Consider the following 15,258-nt stretch of genomic DNA (forward strand, 5'->3'; position numbering starts at 1 on the left):
ATTTGTTTTTTATTGCTGAGTTGTATGAGCTTGTATATTTTCAAAAGTAAGCTCTTGTCAGTCGCATTGTTTGCAAATATTTTCTCCCAATCTATAGTCTGCCTCTCTGCTGTGTTTATGATTTTCTTTCCTGTGCATTAGCTTGTAAGTTTGATTAGGTCCCATTGTTGTTCTTTTTCAAGACTGCATTGCTACTTGAAGCGCTGTGGTTTCATATGAATCTTAGGATTATTTCTGTTTCTATAAAAATTATTGTTAGGGTTTTGATAGATACTGCATTAAAAACATAGTTGGCTTTGGTACTATGGACATTTTAACAACATTAATTCTTCCAATCTATGAACACAGATGTACTTTCATTTGCTCATCTTTTTAAATTTCTTTCAGCAATTTTTATATTTTTAGTGTATAAGTTTTCATTTCCTTAGTTGAGTTATTCATAAAGATTTTTTATGCTGCTATAAATGATATTACTTTTTAATTTACAATTTGTTATTAATGGGTAGAAATGGAAATGATTTCTGCATTGAAATTGAATTCATTTATTAGATCTAACAGGGCTTTTTGTATGAAATCTTTATGATTTTTTCATATAATATCATGTGATCTTGAATAAATATCATTTTATTTCTTCCATCTGATGTGAATGACTTTTATTTTTTCTTGCCTAATTTCTCTGCTGCTGCCGTTGCTGCTACTAAGTTGCTTCAGTCAGGTCCAACTCTGTGTGACCCCATAGACGGCCGCCCACCAGGCTCCCCCGTCCCTGGGATTCTCCAGGCAAGAACACTGGAGTGGCCTGCCACTTCCTTCTCCAATGCATGAAAGTGAAAAGTGAAAGTGAAGTTGCTCACTCATGTCTGACTCTTCACGACCCCATGGACTGTAGCCTACCAGGCTCCTCTGTCCGTGGGATTTTCCAGGCAAGAGTACTGGAGTGGGATGCCATCGCCTTCTCCGGCCTAATTTCTCTCAGTTCAGTCACTCAGTCGTGTCCAACTCTTTGCGACCCCATGAATCGCAGCACGCCAGGCCTCCCTGTCCATCACCAACTCCCAGAGTTCACCCAAACCCATCGAGTCAGTGATGCCATCCAGCCATCTCATCCTCTGTCGTCCCCTTCTCCTCCTGCCCCCAATCCCTCCCAGCATCAGAGTCTTTTCCAATGAGTCAACTCTTCACATGAGGTGGCCAAAATACTGGAGTTTCAGCTTTAGCATCATTCCTTCCAAAGAAATCCCAGGGCTGATCTCCTTCACAATGGACTGGTTGGATCTCCTTGCAGTCCAAGGGACTCTCAAGAGTCTTCTCCAACACCACAGATCAAAAGCATCAATTCTTTGGCGCTCAGCCTTCTTCACAGTCCAACTCTCACATCCATACATGACTACTGGAAAAACCATAGCCTTGACTAGATAGATCTTTGTTGGCAAAGTAATGTCTCTGTTTGTTAATATGCTATCTAGGTTGGTCTTAACTTTCCTTCCAAGGAGTAAGCGTCTTTTAATTTCATGGCTGCAATCACCATCTGCAGTGATTTTGGAGCCCCCAAAAATAAAAGTCTGACACTGTTTCTCCATCTATTTCCCATGAAGTGATGGGACCAGATGCCATGATTTTAGTTTTCTGAGTGTTAAGCTTTAAGAAAACTTTTTCACTCTCCTCTTTCACTTTCATCAAGAGGCTTTTTAGTTCCTCTTCACTTTCTGCCATAGGAGTGGTGTCATCTGCATATCTGAGGTTATTGATATTTCTCTCGGCAATCTTGATTCCAGCTTGTGTTTCTTCCAGTCCAGCGTGTCTCATGATGTACTCTGCATATGAGTTAAATAAGCAGGGTGACCAATATACAGCCTTGACGTACTGCTTTCCCTATTTGGAACCAGTCTGTTGTTCCATGTTCAGTTCTAACAGTTGCTTCCTGACCTGCATATAGGTTTCTCAAGAGGCAGATAAGGTGGTCTGGTGTTCCCATCTCTTGAAGAATTTTCCACAGTTTATTGTGATCCACACAGTCAAAGGCTTTGGCATAGTCAATAAAGCAGAAATAGATGTTTTTCTGGAACTCTCTTGCTTTTTCGATGATCCAGTGGATTCAGCAATTTGATCTCTGGTTCCTCTGTCTTTGCTAAAACCAGCTTGAACATCTGGAAATTCACAGTTCACGTATTGCTGAAGCCTGGCTTGGAGAATTTTGAGCATTAGTTTATTAGCATGTGAGATGAGTGCAACTGTGTGGTAGTTTGAGTATTCTTTGACATTGCCTTTCTTTGGGATTGGAATGAAAACTGACCTTTTCCAGTCCTGTGGAAGCCAGATGTAAAGGCTTATAATTAGGAGAGACATCATGACCTTTTCACACCTTTTCTTCCATTTCGTACATGCACTAGCACAAAAGAGAAAGAGTCTGAGAAGTGACTCATCAAATTATGCCTTTTGTTTCGAACATGCATAGGAGAAGGCTCTCCATTGGTATGCATTAACCATCTTGTTATATTTTGTACTGATTACATAATAATACTCAATATTAGACAAGTATTAGCATATGTGATGGCCAATACAAATGTTACAGAATATGGAGAATAGAAGATACATTTCTGCAGTGAAACAGCACAATGAGATGAGAGGTCAGAGAAGGAATTTTCAGGAAAACTGAAGGGAAAGAGGTGAGTGATGCCCTGATGAGAGGCAGTTGAAGCCAGATGATCTAACATTCCTCACACAGGATTGAAGCAAAGCTCGTAAGAAGGCAGCATAGAAACTAACCCACTGGCAACTGAGGTGGTGTCAATGTCCTTCGGGTCAACCACAGATTTCAAGGCAAATTTTTGTAAAATTGTGGTCAGGAATAAAAACAGTTCTATGCGTGCCAGGCCCTCTCCCACACAAATCCGTTTCCCTGCAAACAAGAAACACAGAGAGTACATATACTCCTTGTTTATGTACAGAACATTGTGTTTCTGGCTGTCAGAAAGAGACTATGCATTTGATGAATGTTTCAATGAATAGAAGGAAAGCAGAATGGCTGGATAGACAGATGGACAAAGGGTAGGCACACATGCTATCCACTTAAATCTTATCTTAACAGGTATCCTTCTCTCAACAAACATTTACTGAGCATCAGCACTATACCACATACTTCAGTAAGTATTCTTATACTATAGCTGCAATTTGATATTTTCAAGTTCAATCTTTTTCTAGAAACACACATATATTCATTCTATTTTCTGTTCCTAATCTGATGGTCCAACATGTTTCTTTCCATTCTCCACAGCCTCTGTTCTCTGCTCTAAGTATATTTACTCTTCATCAACCTTGAAGTTTCAAAGATTTATTACAGAGTTTCTTTTGTCTAAGATGCACTTTTCTTACATTTTCAGAATGTAGCTAAACTTCATTTCTGAATTTGAAAGAACTGGGTCACCTCTCCAAGCTTCAGTAATCTAGCCCAACAATGATGATGTATTGAGGGGAGGGAAAATATATAGGCACTGTGATTGCCGCCCCTCATCATAGACAAAAAAGCATTTTTACCATCCCTAGCATAGGGATGAAAGTTCCAGCTGATGCCCAAAAGGTATCCTGCTCTCGGAAGTGATGAAGAAAATAAACTTGTGCTACCTACTGATAAAGCCATGAAGTACTCACTGTTCTTAAAGTTGCTACTCTCATCCAGGAAGTGGCCAGGGTCAACCACCTCTGAGTTGGGGAATTCCTTGTCATCATGTAGCACAGAAGTCAGCAATGTTAATACATCTGTGCCCTGGAAAGAACAGATAAAGATAAACTAAACTACACAGAAGTACTGGAGCCAGACAAATGCTGCAAACCATTTAGTCCAATTTTATGATTTATAGATGAAGAATCTAAGGCTAAAGAAGGGCTGCGGCATTTTGAGCAAGACAGCAGCAGACAGAGTAAGTAATAAACAAAAATAAATTAAAGATGAGTGGCAGTAATGTTGCAAGTAAATCTCAAAAGCATTTGAAACAGTGAGTACATGGGTCCCAGGGTGAATCCATTCTGCTTATCACCACATTTGGACACAGGTGTCCATCCGTCATAGCTGCTTTGTCACTTCAATTTCCACTCTTCTCATATGTGGACAATGGTTTGAAATGGAAATCACTATTGGAACTTGAAGTGTTTGGAGTTATCTGTCCATAGTACTTTTGTAAACAGATATCTGATCTAGTCAAAAATAACCTCTTCTATGATAATAATCGAAGAAGGCAATGGCACCCCACTCCAGTACTCTTGCCTGGAAAATCCCATGGACAGAGGAGCCTGGTAGGCTACAGTCCATGGGTTCGTGAAGAGTCAGACATGACTGAGTGACTTCACTTTCACTTTTCACTTTCATGCATTGGAAAAGGAAATGGCAACCCACCCCAGCGTTCTTGTCTTGAGAATCCCAGGGACGGGGGAGCCCGGTGGGCTGCTGTCTATGGGGTCACACAAAGTCAGACACGACTGAAGTGACTTAGCAGCAGCAGCAGCAGCAGGATAATAATAAGTACTAGAGCAATTATTAGTGTTAATCATTTTCATGCAGATTGTCTTATTTGAAAATATAGGGTAGATTTCATTACAGATTAATCTCAGCATAGAAACAGAAACAAAGATAAAATTAGAAAAATCATTTTATAACAATTCAGCATAGGATCATTAATTCAAGCAATTGTCATCCATAAATGCTAAAACTGTAGAGTGAATGGTTAAGAAGTTTGATATTTACAAAGCTCTGAAGTACCACACCATAGATTTTTATTAATTAAATGTAAAAAAAAAAAAAAAAGAAACTCTCCCATAGAGAAATCTGGCAGATACTATTTTATTATATGAAGAACACCCCATACCAATAATGGGATGACATTATGTGTCCCCACCTCCCAGATGAATTTCAGTGGAACACAAATGCACCTACATAGCTGTCTAACCAAATAGTAACTGAAATCTAATCTCTAGAAAACAATTGCCTGCAGAATATTTTACAAGACTACTAAATTGAATTCCTCACAAAGTTAAATGTTAAAAGAAATACAAAGTAAAGGGAACTGATAACAGGAAACTAAAGAGAAAAGGTGACAAAATTATATGCTTATCCCTAGGCTACTTATTAAATTGCAAAGAAAAAAGAAAGCTATAAAGTATATTCTAGGCAAATTGGGAATTTTTAAGTATAAGCTGTACATAATATGAGTGTACTCTTGGTAACCCTTGAGTGTAAATATTATTATTCTCTTTATAAAAATCATTGTTAATGAGACATACTCACTAAAGTAGTGAGGTGTTGATGGATAGGTGGGTAGATAGATAAACTGATATTAATGGAAGAAATTTTTACATACTGAGGAATGGGGAAGTCATTCTTGCTTATACTTCATTTAACTTGAATTTTACATTAAGTAAAGCAGCCTCTTTGTGGCCTATCAGACATACATTACCCATCTGTTTAATCATTTTTTAAAAGGGTTGACTGACTAGAAATAAAAAATGTTAAAAATACAGATTAAATGTTCTTAGGACAGCAAAGCTGAAAAGACTCCCTTCCCAGGTCTCAAGGCCATACTGACTTTGTAAACATGCTGATCTTTGGAGAGAAAAAAAAAAAAGAAACCTTGAAGGAATGTTTCCCTGATTTGCTTGATGTACTTTGTTCTGACAAAGTATAAAACTTTGCTGAAAACCATGCTTCTCCACAGCAGCTCTTCAGAGTGATCTGAGAGGCTGTCTCACAGGCTTAGTCCTAAATCTGGCTCAAATAAAACTCTTTTATTCCTAATATGGCTCAAGGTTTCATTGAGTCAGACAAGGTTGTGATCCATGTGGTCAGTATGGTTAGTTTTCTGTGATTGTGGTTTCATTCTGTCTGATGGATGAGGATAAGAGGCTTGTGGAAGTTTCCTAATGGAAAGGATGGCTTTGTAAAACTGGGTCTTGCTCTGGTGGGCAAGTAAATCTCAGTAAATACTCAGTAAATCTTTAATCCTATTTTCTGCTCACGGGTAGGGCTGTGTTCCCTCCCTATAGTTTGGCCTTCAAAAAGACTTATATATGCCAACATATTGCAGCTCCCAGGACTGTGGTAGTCAGTGGCCCTGACCCCACGGCAGGCCCCTGTCAACCCAAGCCTCCACCAGAGACTCCAGGACAATCACAGGCAAGTCTGGCTCAGTCTCTTGTGGGGTCATTGCTCCTTTCTCCCAGGTCCTGGTGCAAAGAAGGTTTTGTTGTTTCCCTGGGGGTTCTCAGTCCTTCTGCCAGATGCCCAGGTTAGGAAATCTGTTGTGGGCCCTGGAACCTTTGCAACAGTGTAAGAACTTCTTTGCTATAATTGTTCTGCAGTTTGTGTGTCGTCTGCTCAGTGGCTCTATGGTCGGCCAGTGGCGACCTCTTCCAAGAGGACTAACGCCACATGCCGTGCCTCCCAGGTCTGCTGCCGCCAGAGCCCTTGTCCCCACAGCAGGTTACTGCTGATCCATGCCTCTGGAGGAGACACTCAAGCACTCAAAGGCAGGTGTGGCTCAGTCTCCTGTGGGGGGTCACTGCTCCTTGCCTTCAATCCTGCGTGCACAGGGTTTTGTTTGTGCCCTCTGAGCTTCTCTGATGTGTCTAAGATTTAATTTTAAATGCAGTTGATCCCCTCCTATCATCTTGTTGAGGCTTCTCCTTTACCCGTGGATGTGGGGTATCTTTTTTTGGTGGAATCCAACATTCTCATGTTGATGGTTGTTGTCCACAGGACTGGAAAAGGTCAGTTTTCATTCCAGTCCCAAAGAAGGGCAATGCCAAAGAATGCTCAAACTATGGCACAATTGCACTCATTTCACATGCTAGCAAAGTAATGCTCAAAATTCTCAAAGCCAGGCTTCAACAGTACATGAACCAAGAACTTCCAGATACTCAAGTTGGATTTAGAAAAGGCAGAGGAACCAGAGATCAAATTGCCAACATCCATTGGATCATAGAAAAAGCAAGAGAATTCCAGAAAAACATCTACTTCTGCTTCATTGACTACCCTAAAAGCCTTTGACTGTGTGGATCACAACAAACCGTGGAAATTTCTTAAAGAGATGGGAATATCAGGCCACCTTACCAGAATCCTGAGAACTCTGTATACAGGTCAAGAAGCAACATTTAAAACTGGACATGGAACAACGGACTGGTTCTAAATTGGGAAAGGAGTATGTCAAGGCTGTATATTTATATTGTCACCCTACTTATTTGCAGAGTACATCATGTGAAATGGTGGACTGGATGGAAGCACAAGCTGGAATCAAGATTGCTGGTAGAAATATCAATAACCTCAGATATGCAGATGACACCACCCTTATGGCAGAAAGCAAAGAGGAACTAAAGAGCCTCTTGATGAAAGTGAAAGAGGAGAGTGAAGAAGCTGGTTTAAAACTCAACATTCAAAACATGGAGATCACGAATGGCATCTTGTCCTGTTACTTCATGGCAAACAGATGGGGAAACAATGGAAACAGTGAGAAACTTTATTTTCTTGGGCTCCAAAATCACTGCAGATATTGACTGCAGCCACAAAATTAAAAGACCCTTGCTTCTTGGAAGAAAAGCTATGTCCAACCTAGACAGCATATTAAAAAGCAGAGACATTACTTTGCCAACAAAAATCCATCTAGTTAAAGCTATGGTTTTTCCAATAGTCATATATGGATGTGAGAGCAGGACCTAAAAGAAGGCTAAACACCAAAGAATTGATGCTTTTGAACTGTGGTGTTGGAGAAGACTCTTGAGGGTCCCTTGGGATGCAAGGGGATCAAACCAGTCAATCCTAAAGGAAATCAATTCTGAACATTCATTAGAAGGAGTAATGCTGAAGCTGAAGCCCCAATACTTTGGCCACCTGTTGCAAAGAGCCAACTCACTGGAAAAGACCTTGTGCTGGGAAAGATTGAGGGCAGGAGGAGAAGGGGACAACAGAGGATGAGATGGTTGGATGGCATCACCAACTCAACGAACATGAGTTTGAGCAAACTCTGGGAGATGATGAGGGACAGGGAGGCCCAGTGTGCTACAGTCCCTGGGGTGGCAAAGAGTCAGACACGACTTAGTGACTGAACTGAACTGAACTGAAACTGACTTTAAAAATCTAACAAAATGTATATAAAACATCATGCTTAATATTTTATGTTAATCTTCACCCTGCAAGAGACCAGAAATGATGAAGGATGAAACAAAGATATTTACCCAGATAGTATGACAATGTATATAGAAACTGCAATTAATTATTAGTAATTTTTTTAATTTAGCAATGCTGCTTTATATAAGGTTATCCAAATGATAAAATTAATTATACTTCTGTATTCCAGATAATAAAATGACAGTCATTATTTAAAACTTATAACAGTATTAAGCATCTTGCAAAAAAGTTTTGCGAGCCAATTTACTGAAAAAGACATTATTGAGAAAATTAAAGAAAGCTCCCCAAACCAAGGACTATATACCATGCCCATTAATTGAAAGACTCGATGTGTCATGATGTTAAGTCTTTTCAAATTGATCTAATGTCACCCAGATAAAAATCCCAGCAGAGTGTTTTGGTAAATTGACTGACACTCATACAAACAAATATCAAATAAAAACTGATAACATTTGGAAAAATAAATATCTAAGATCAGACAAACAATACAAAAGAGGCAGAACAAACTTGGAACACTTGCACTGTCAGCTACCAAAGCCTGTTATAAAGCTTTACAGACTAAACTAGAAACAGCACACCTTCCATCAAGCCACCACACACAGGATTGTTGTGTGCATCGAGAACTGCACTCATACTGTGTATATGGGAACTTCAAGACTACTGAGGTCAGTATAAGAGGACCCAATCTTATCAGGTGGCACTAATGTAAAGAACTCGGCTGCAAATGCAGGAGACATAGGAGATGCGGGTTCGATCCCTGGGTCAGGAAGATCCCCTGGAGAAGGGAATGGCAACCCATTCCAGCATTCTTGCCTGGAGAATCGCATGGAGAGAGGAGCCTGGCAAGCTACAGTCCAGCGGAGTCACACAGAGTCAGACATAACTGAAGCAACCTAGCACTCAAGCAATCCTACCTTGGGGATGAGGTAATTTCTGAATTTAATGTCACAGGTCACCACACGGGGCAAACTGGTGGGGACCAGATCAATGTATCTCTGGATTGCATGGACCACAACATCCATGTGGGGCATGTGGCTCCTGTCCTCCATGCAGGGGCTCCGGTGTCTGCCAAGCTCATGGTCAATCTCTTCCTGGGCCTTAGCTGGTAACAGATAAGTAAGAAGGATGGAGAAATAAAAGTGCACACCACATTTGCATACAAATTGAAGGACACGTGAGGCATTATGAAGGTGTTCCAACAACATCATAAACATCAGTTATAGTTCAGAAATTCACCTAAACATAAAGAGATAACTGATATAATATAGATACATTTAACTCTCCTGTGAACTAGGCTTAGTTCAGTTCAGTTCAGTTCAGTCGCTCAGTCGTGTCCGACTCTTTGCGACTCCATGAATCGCAGCACGCCAGGCCTCCCTGTCCATCACCAACTCCCGGAGTTCACTCAGACTCACGTCCATCGAGTCAGTGATGCCATCCAGCCATCTCATCCTCTGTTATCCCCTTCTCCTCCTGCCCCCAATCCCTCCCAGCATCAGAGTCTTTTCCAATGAGTCAACTCTTCGCATGAGGTGGCCAAAGTACTGGAGTTTCAGCTTTAGCATCAGTCCTTCCAAAGAAATCCCAGGGCTGATCTCCTTCACAATGGACTGGTTGGATCTCCTTGCAGTCCAAGGGACTCTCAAGAGTCTTCTCCAACACCACAGTCCAAAAGCATCAATTCTTCGGCGCTCAGCCTTCTTCACAGTCCAACTCTCACATCCATACATGACCATAGGAAAAAGCATAGCCTTGACTAGACAAACCTTTGTTGGCAAAGTAATGTCTCTGCTTTTGAATATGCTATCTAGGTTGGTCTTAACTTTCCTTCCAAGGAGTAAGTGTCTTTTAATTTCATGGCTTCAGTCACCATCTGCAGTGATTTTGGAGCCCAAAAAAGTAAGTCTGACAGTGTTTCCACTGTTTCCCCATCTATTTCCCATGAAGTGATGGGACCGGATGCCATGATCTTCGTTTTCTGAATGTTGAGCTTCAAGCCAACTTTTTCACTCTCCACCTTCACTTTCCTCAAGAGGCTTTTTAGTTCCTCTTCACTTTCTGCCATAAGGGGGGTGTCATCTGCATATCTGAGGTTATTGATATTTCTCCCAGCATCTTGATTCCAGCTTGTGCTTCTTCCAGCCCAGTGTTTCTCATGATGTAATGTGCATATAAGTTAAATAAGCAGGGTGACAATATACAGCCTTGACGTACTCCTTTTCCTATTTGGAACTAGGCTTAAGATATATCTATATATACTTCTTTATTAGTATACATAATAAGACAAACAGAAACTCCCTGCATTCGGGGAACTACAATAGAGAAAGGAACTGAAAGTCTCTGAATTCAAGAAGTGGATTCTTCCCTAACCTTGCCTCTCAGCTGTGCACCTCACTCTTTTCCTCTTTTTCTGCCCAGTGTCCCTGAGTTTAGAGCCTGTTGGTTTCAGTTTCTCTGAAGAATAATCCTCTCTCATCCCACTGGAGAAAACGTTACATGATAAAAGGATTTGTCAAGGGGACGAGGCAGAGACTGCTACTTTTTTCAATCTCTTTTTCCTTCTACCCTCTTTGACATTTGGTACTTCTAAATACTCAACTTTATGGGGTTATAGGGATACATATTAACTTTGATTAGGTACCTTTTCCTTTCTACATTTAAGATGCAACTTCATCTTCCCTAAAGAGTTCATTATTACTCCTCAGTATGTTCTCTGTGCTTCAGAAATGTGCTGAAGATTTGGTATTTCCTGACCTCCTCTTGTTCAACTTTAAAACTCTTAGTCTTGTTTGTAATAAGTTTTTAATGGGATGGTGAAACAGGACAAGATAATGTCTTTTCTAACCCACCATGCACAATCATAAACTCTTACAAGGTAAATTTTAAAAAAAAGTACTTTGTAAAATATAAAATTGTTGACCCTCAAAATTCTTATTTTGTCAAGCATCATTTTTATAGAAACAGACTTCTGGACTAAAAAAACCAAAACAAAACAAAAAAAAAAAAACAACCTTTATAGACATCTTATGCCTAAAAGGTACAATTTCTTGTGACTCTAAATGCTTAGAGCACTTCCCAGAATGTGGGCCTCCCTGGTGTCTCAGATGGTAATGAATTTGCCTGCAATACAGGAGACCCAGGTTCAATTCCTGGGTCAGGAAGATCCCTTGGAGAATGGAATGGCAACCCACTCCAGAATTCTGGCCTGGAGAATTCCATGGACAGAAGAGCCTAGAAGGCTAGAGTACATAGGGTCACAAAGTATCATACCGGGGTCCAGCCCCAGTTGGATCCAGGGATTCCCTCAGGATGACGGCTTCAGCAATTTAAAGGGATAGCGTCAGTGGAGAGAATCAGAGGCCTAATTATAATTGGTTTACGTGGGAAATCGATATACCCCCACGCTCCAATTACTTTGGCCTGAAGAAAGAGTAGAGACAAAAGAAAAGAAAAGGAGACGAGAAAGAACGACACGGGGAGACCAAGCTTTGGTGAGCAAGGCCCGTAGCTTTATTTTTAGCAGGACTTTTATACCTCAAGTTGTACATAGAAGATAATGGGGGATGCAAAGTCATGTAAGGTCAGCAGACCTTAATCATTATCGCAAATACAAAGGCTTTGGGTGATTTACATCATCTTCTGGTCAGGAAACCTGCTAACATTTTTCTTCTGATAAGAATTAGTCAACCAGAAAAACTTATTTTCTCCAGAGGTGATTTTTCTTAGAGTTTAGTACCACTCCCCGAAAGCACTAAACAGAGTTGCACTCCTATAGGGCAAGAGTGTCGTGGGGGTAATTAAGGAAAGAATTTATTAGCTTAGGGGTCCAAGGTTATTATTAACATTAAAGCTTCTACTTATATTTCTTATATATCAACTATATTAATCAATACACTCCCAGGAACACAGTGGATAAGAAATATGGAAACTTGGCAGCAGGCATTAACTCAACAAAGAAACCTTCTATCAGTTCTATTTTAACAATTTTCTAACTCCCCGAGAGGCTCTGCATTGTTAGAATAACTAAGTCTCCTTGTGCCTCATATGGCTGGGAGGCCGTAAATAATCACATGCACAGCTGTAGGAGCCCGGAAACCTGTTAGGCAGGTTAGAAAGCTTTCTGAGGGAAACACAATTGGAACATACCTTATTATACCCTGGAGACTTATTAACTAGAGCTCTAAGTTGCTGTTCTTACAGATAAGAGTGGTTGGGGATAGCCCCTTGTGATGTCAGAGGAGTTGGTGAAAGTCATGAAGCAGTAAAACAGACAGGCTCAGGTTTTGGGGTAGACCCTCAGGCAGGCCCAGAGGGGCACCCCTAGAGTTCTGGCTCGCCTTGCCCACCAGATCTCTCCCACATGTCCTTGTCATGGGGGTGGGGACTCCCGTGCCGGCTCCCGGCAGTATCAGATACAACTAAGTGACTTTCACTCACTCATCACTCCCAGAATGTGGATGCTATCTCAAGCTACCTCATTAAGTTTTAGAATTTCCACTCAGACTTCAATAAGGAGAAGTTCCATTTTCCCTACTCTGGCTTTAGAACACAGCATTTTCAGAATGAGCAGACGTGTAAGTGGCCCTTCCATAATAAAACCAATATGCAGTCCCAGGGCATGAAATGAAATGACCTCTCATGAAATCCAGATGCTGCTGTATTGATTTTGCTGCTGTCCACCGTGTCTTCAACCTCTCAGGTTATGCAAAGATGTTCTCTTATTATTTAATGAAGGATCCCTTCATTAAATCTGAAAACATTAAGCTGCTCAAAAAGAGATTTAAGTAATTCTCTAAGAGTAACAAGACGGAAAGCACTCCCAGTTTCTTTCCAGTAACTCTTCTGAAATCACCCTGACCACCGTGTTATCATACCTATGACCTCTGGGTGCTTCAGCAGGAGGAGGAGCCCATATCCCAGGGTAGTGCTTGTTGTCTCTGTCCCAGCTCCAAACAAATCAAATATAGTAGCTGTCAAGCTTCCAAATGTAAAGTCCAATTGTTCATTGTGCTTTTCCTAGGAATGATTTGATACAATTATTTGACAGGTTAACTTTTCAGAATTACAGGTAATCCAAAATAACTCACATTATTTTAAAGTTAAGCCTATTTTATATATGTGTGTATGTGTGTGCGCACTAAGTCGCTTCAGTCGTGTCTGACTCTTTGTGACCCTAGGGACTGTAGCCCACCATGTAGCCTGTCCATGGGATTTTCCAGGCGAGAATACTGGAGTGGATTGCTGTGACCTGCTTCAGGGGATTTTCCCAACCCAGGGATCGAACCTATGTTTCTTATATCTCCTGTATTGGCAGACGGGTTCTTTACCACTAGTGCCACCCGGGAAGCCACACACACATACACACACACTGCAAGATGCAATTTTAGAAAAAAAACTATTGTAGAATATAGCAAGAGATTATAGATCAGCTGACTCAAACATCAGTTTCTCATAACTTATTCCTCACTTGCCTAAAAGTCCCATTCATCAGCCTCTTTTGCATTTAGGTGAGCCAAGCAGGGGGCTTCCCTGGTGGCTCAGTGGTAAGGAATCCACTTGCCAATGCAGGAGACATGAGTTCGACCGCTGGGTTGGGACGATCCCCTGGAGTAGGAAATGGCAACCCACTCCAGGATTCTTGCCTGGGAAATTTCATGGACAGAGGAGCCTGGTGGACTACAGCCCATGAGGTCACAAAAGAGTCAGACACAACTTAGCGACTAAACAACAACAAGCAACACAGTTTTCGCCAGTGAGATACAAGCAGAAGGCTGTTGGAATTGTTTCCTCTATGCCCTCCTTCCTACCCAAAACAAATATTTGAAGGAGTTATTAGAATACACCAACATCATTTTGGGACAAGAAGTTTTAATAATGAGTGAGCCTGGCAGGCTACATTCCAAAGGGTCGCAAAGAGTCAAACACGACTGAGGCAACTTAGCTTACATGCCCATGAGCTCCATATACTCAGCATAAGTAAATAAAAATGGAAGGTATCTGAATCCCTGATATTTCAGGACTATTGTACTATTCCTCCACTGACAGAAGATTCTTTGTACATGAGATAAATATAGCCACTATTCGTTAAAGCATTCATTAACAGGTTTTCTCTTATTTATAGATGAACAAAATCTTAATTAGTAGAAATAGATAAATTAGGGCCATAACATGAAAGATGTTATAAGCCTGAATCAAGATTTCACTATTCTCTTCTTTGTTAAAAATGTACATGAACTCAATGCTGTCTGTATATTCACGATGAAGCTGAAACTGTACAAAAGCTAATACTGCAGCACAACCTAAAATGAACTATATGTAAATTATAATAAAGAGGATGGATTCACAAAGACAGTACAGGACCATCATGGTTGTATTCCACATGCAATGCAATTAGCAGCTTGACCTAAGAAACAAATGTAGGAATAAAAAGAATATACAGCTTGAAGCTACACTACAATCATAAAAACAGAAAGTTGAGGCTTTCTCTGCCCAAGGGGAAAAAGGGATGGGAAGGAGTAATGCAGTGTCAAAGCTGACAAACTAAGTGAATGTCTCTCACAAATAAGGAGACAGACAGCAATAGAAAAGGACAAGTAATGCTGTTTTAGGATTGATGCGATGATGTGACACAGAATACATAACAAGCAGGCAGTTTTAAATACTGAGTAGAAGGGATCGTTAACATGCAAAAAAAAAAGCATATTTTGTAAACATGTCCCTAGACTAGCATTAATTTTATGATGCATTTATAATCTCCAGGGCCCCAGTGCCATGTCTATTATTATGTAAGAAACACAATTAAGACAGACTAAACTCACTGAATGTGTGCTCTTGTTAATTTTCCTCAGTAACAGTGTCATCACACAAGCTTTTGGCTTCTCAGTTCAAAATTACTCAAGTCAGTAAGAAAAGCAGTGCTCTCATAAAACAATATTAATGTTTCCATTTCTTGAATTTGATTTTCAGATACAGTGGTTATGTGTACACAGCCTATCATTATTACACAAAACAATTCAAGAAAACCTAAATAAACAAATAACTTACCTTGTCATAGATCTGGACACTCAGTATTGTGAGGATGGCATTGC

The 15,258-nt window shown here is 40.5% G+C and overlaps 1 pseudogene; it reads right to left on the minus strand.

Annotated features, from left to right (window-relative positions):
- Positions 1 to 2,598: 2,598 nt before the first annotated feature.
- LOC102280446 (cytochrome P450 2C18-like) overlaps positions 2,599 to 15,258 on the minus strand; it is a 31,144-nt pseudogene continuing 18,484 nt past the window's right edge.

The sequence above is a fragment of the Bos mutus genome, chromosome 26 (assembly GCF_027580195.1).
Source record: "Bos mutus isolate GX-2022 chromosome 26, NWIPB_WYAK_1.1, whole genome shotgun sequence".
NCBI lineage: Eukaryota > Metazoa > Chordata > Mammalia > Artiodactyla > Bovidae > Bos > Bos mutus.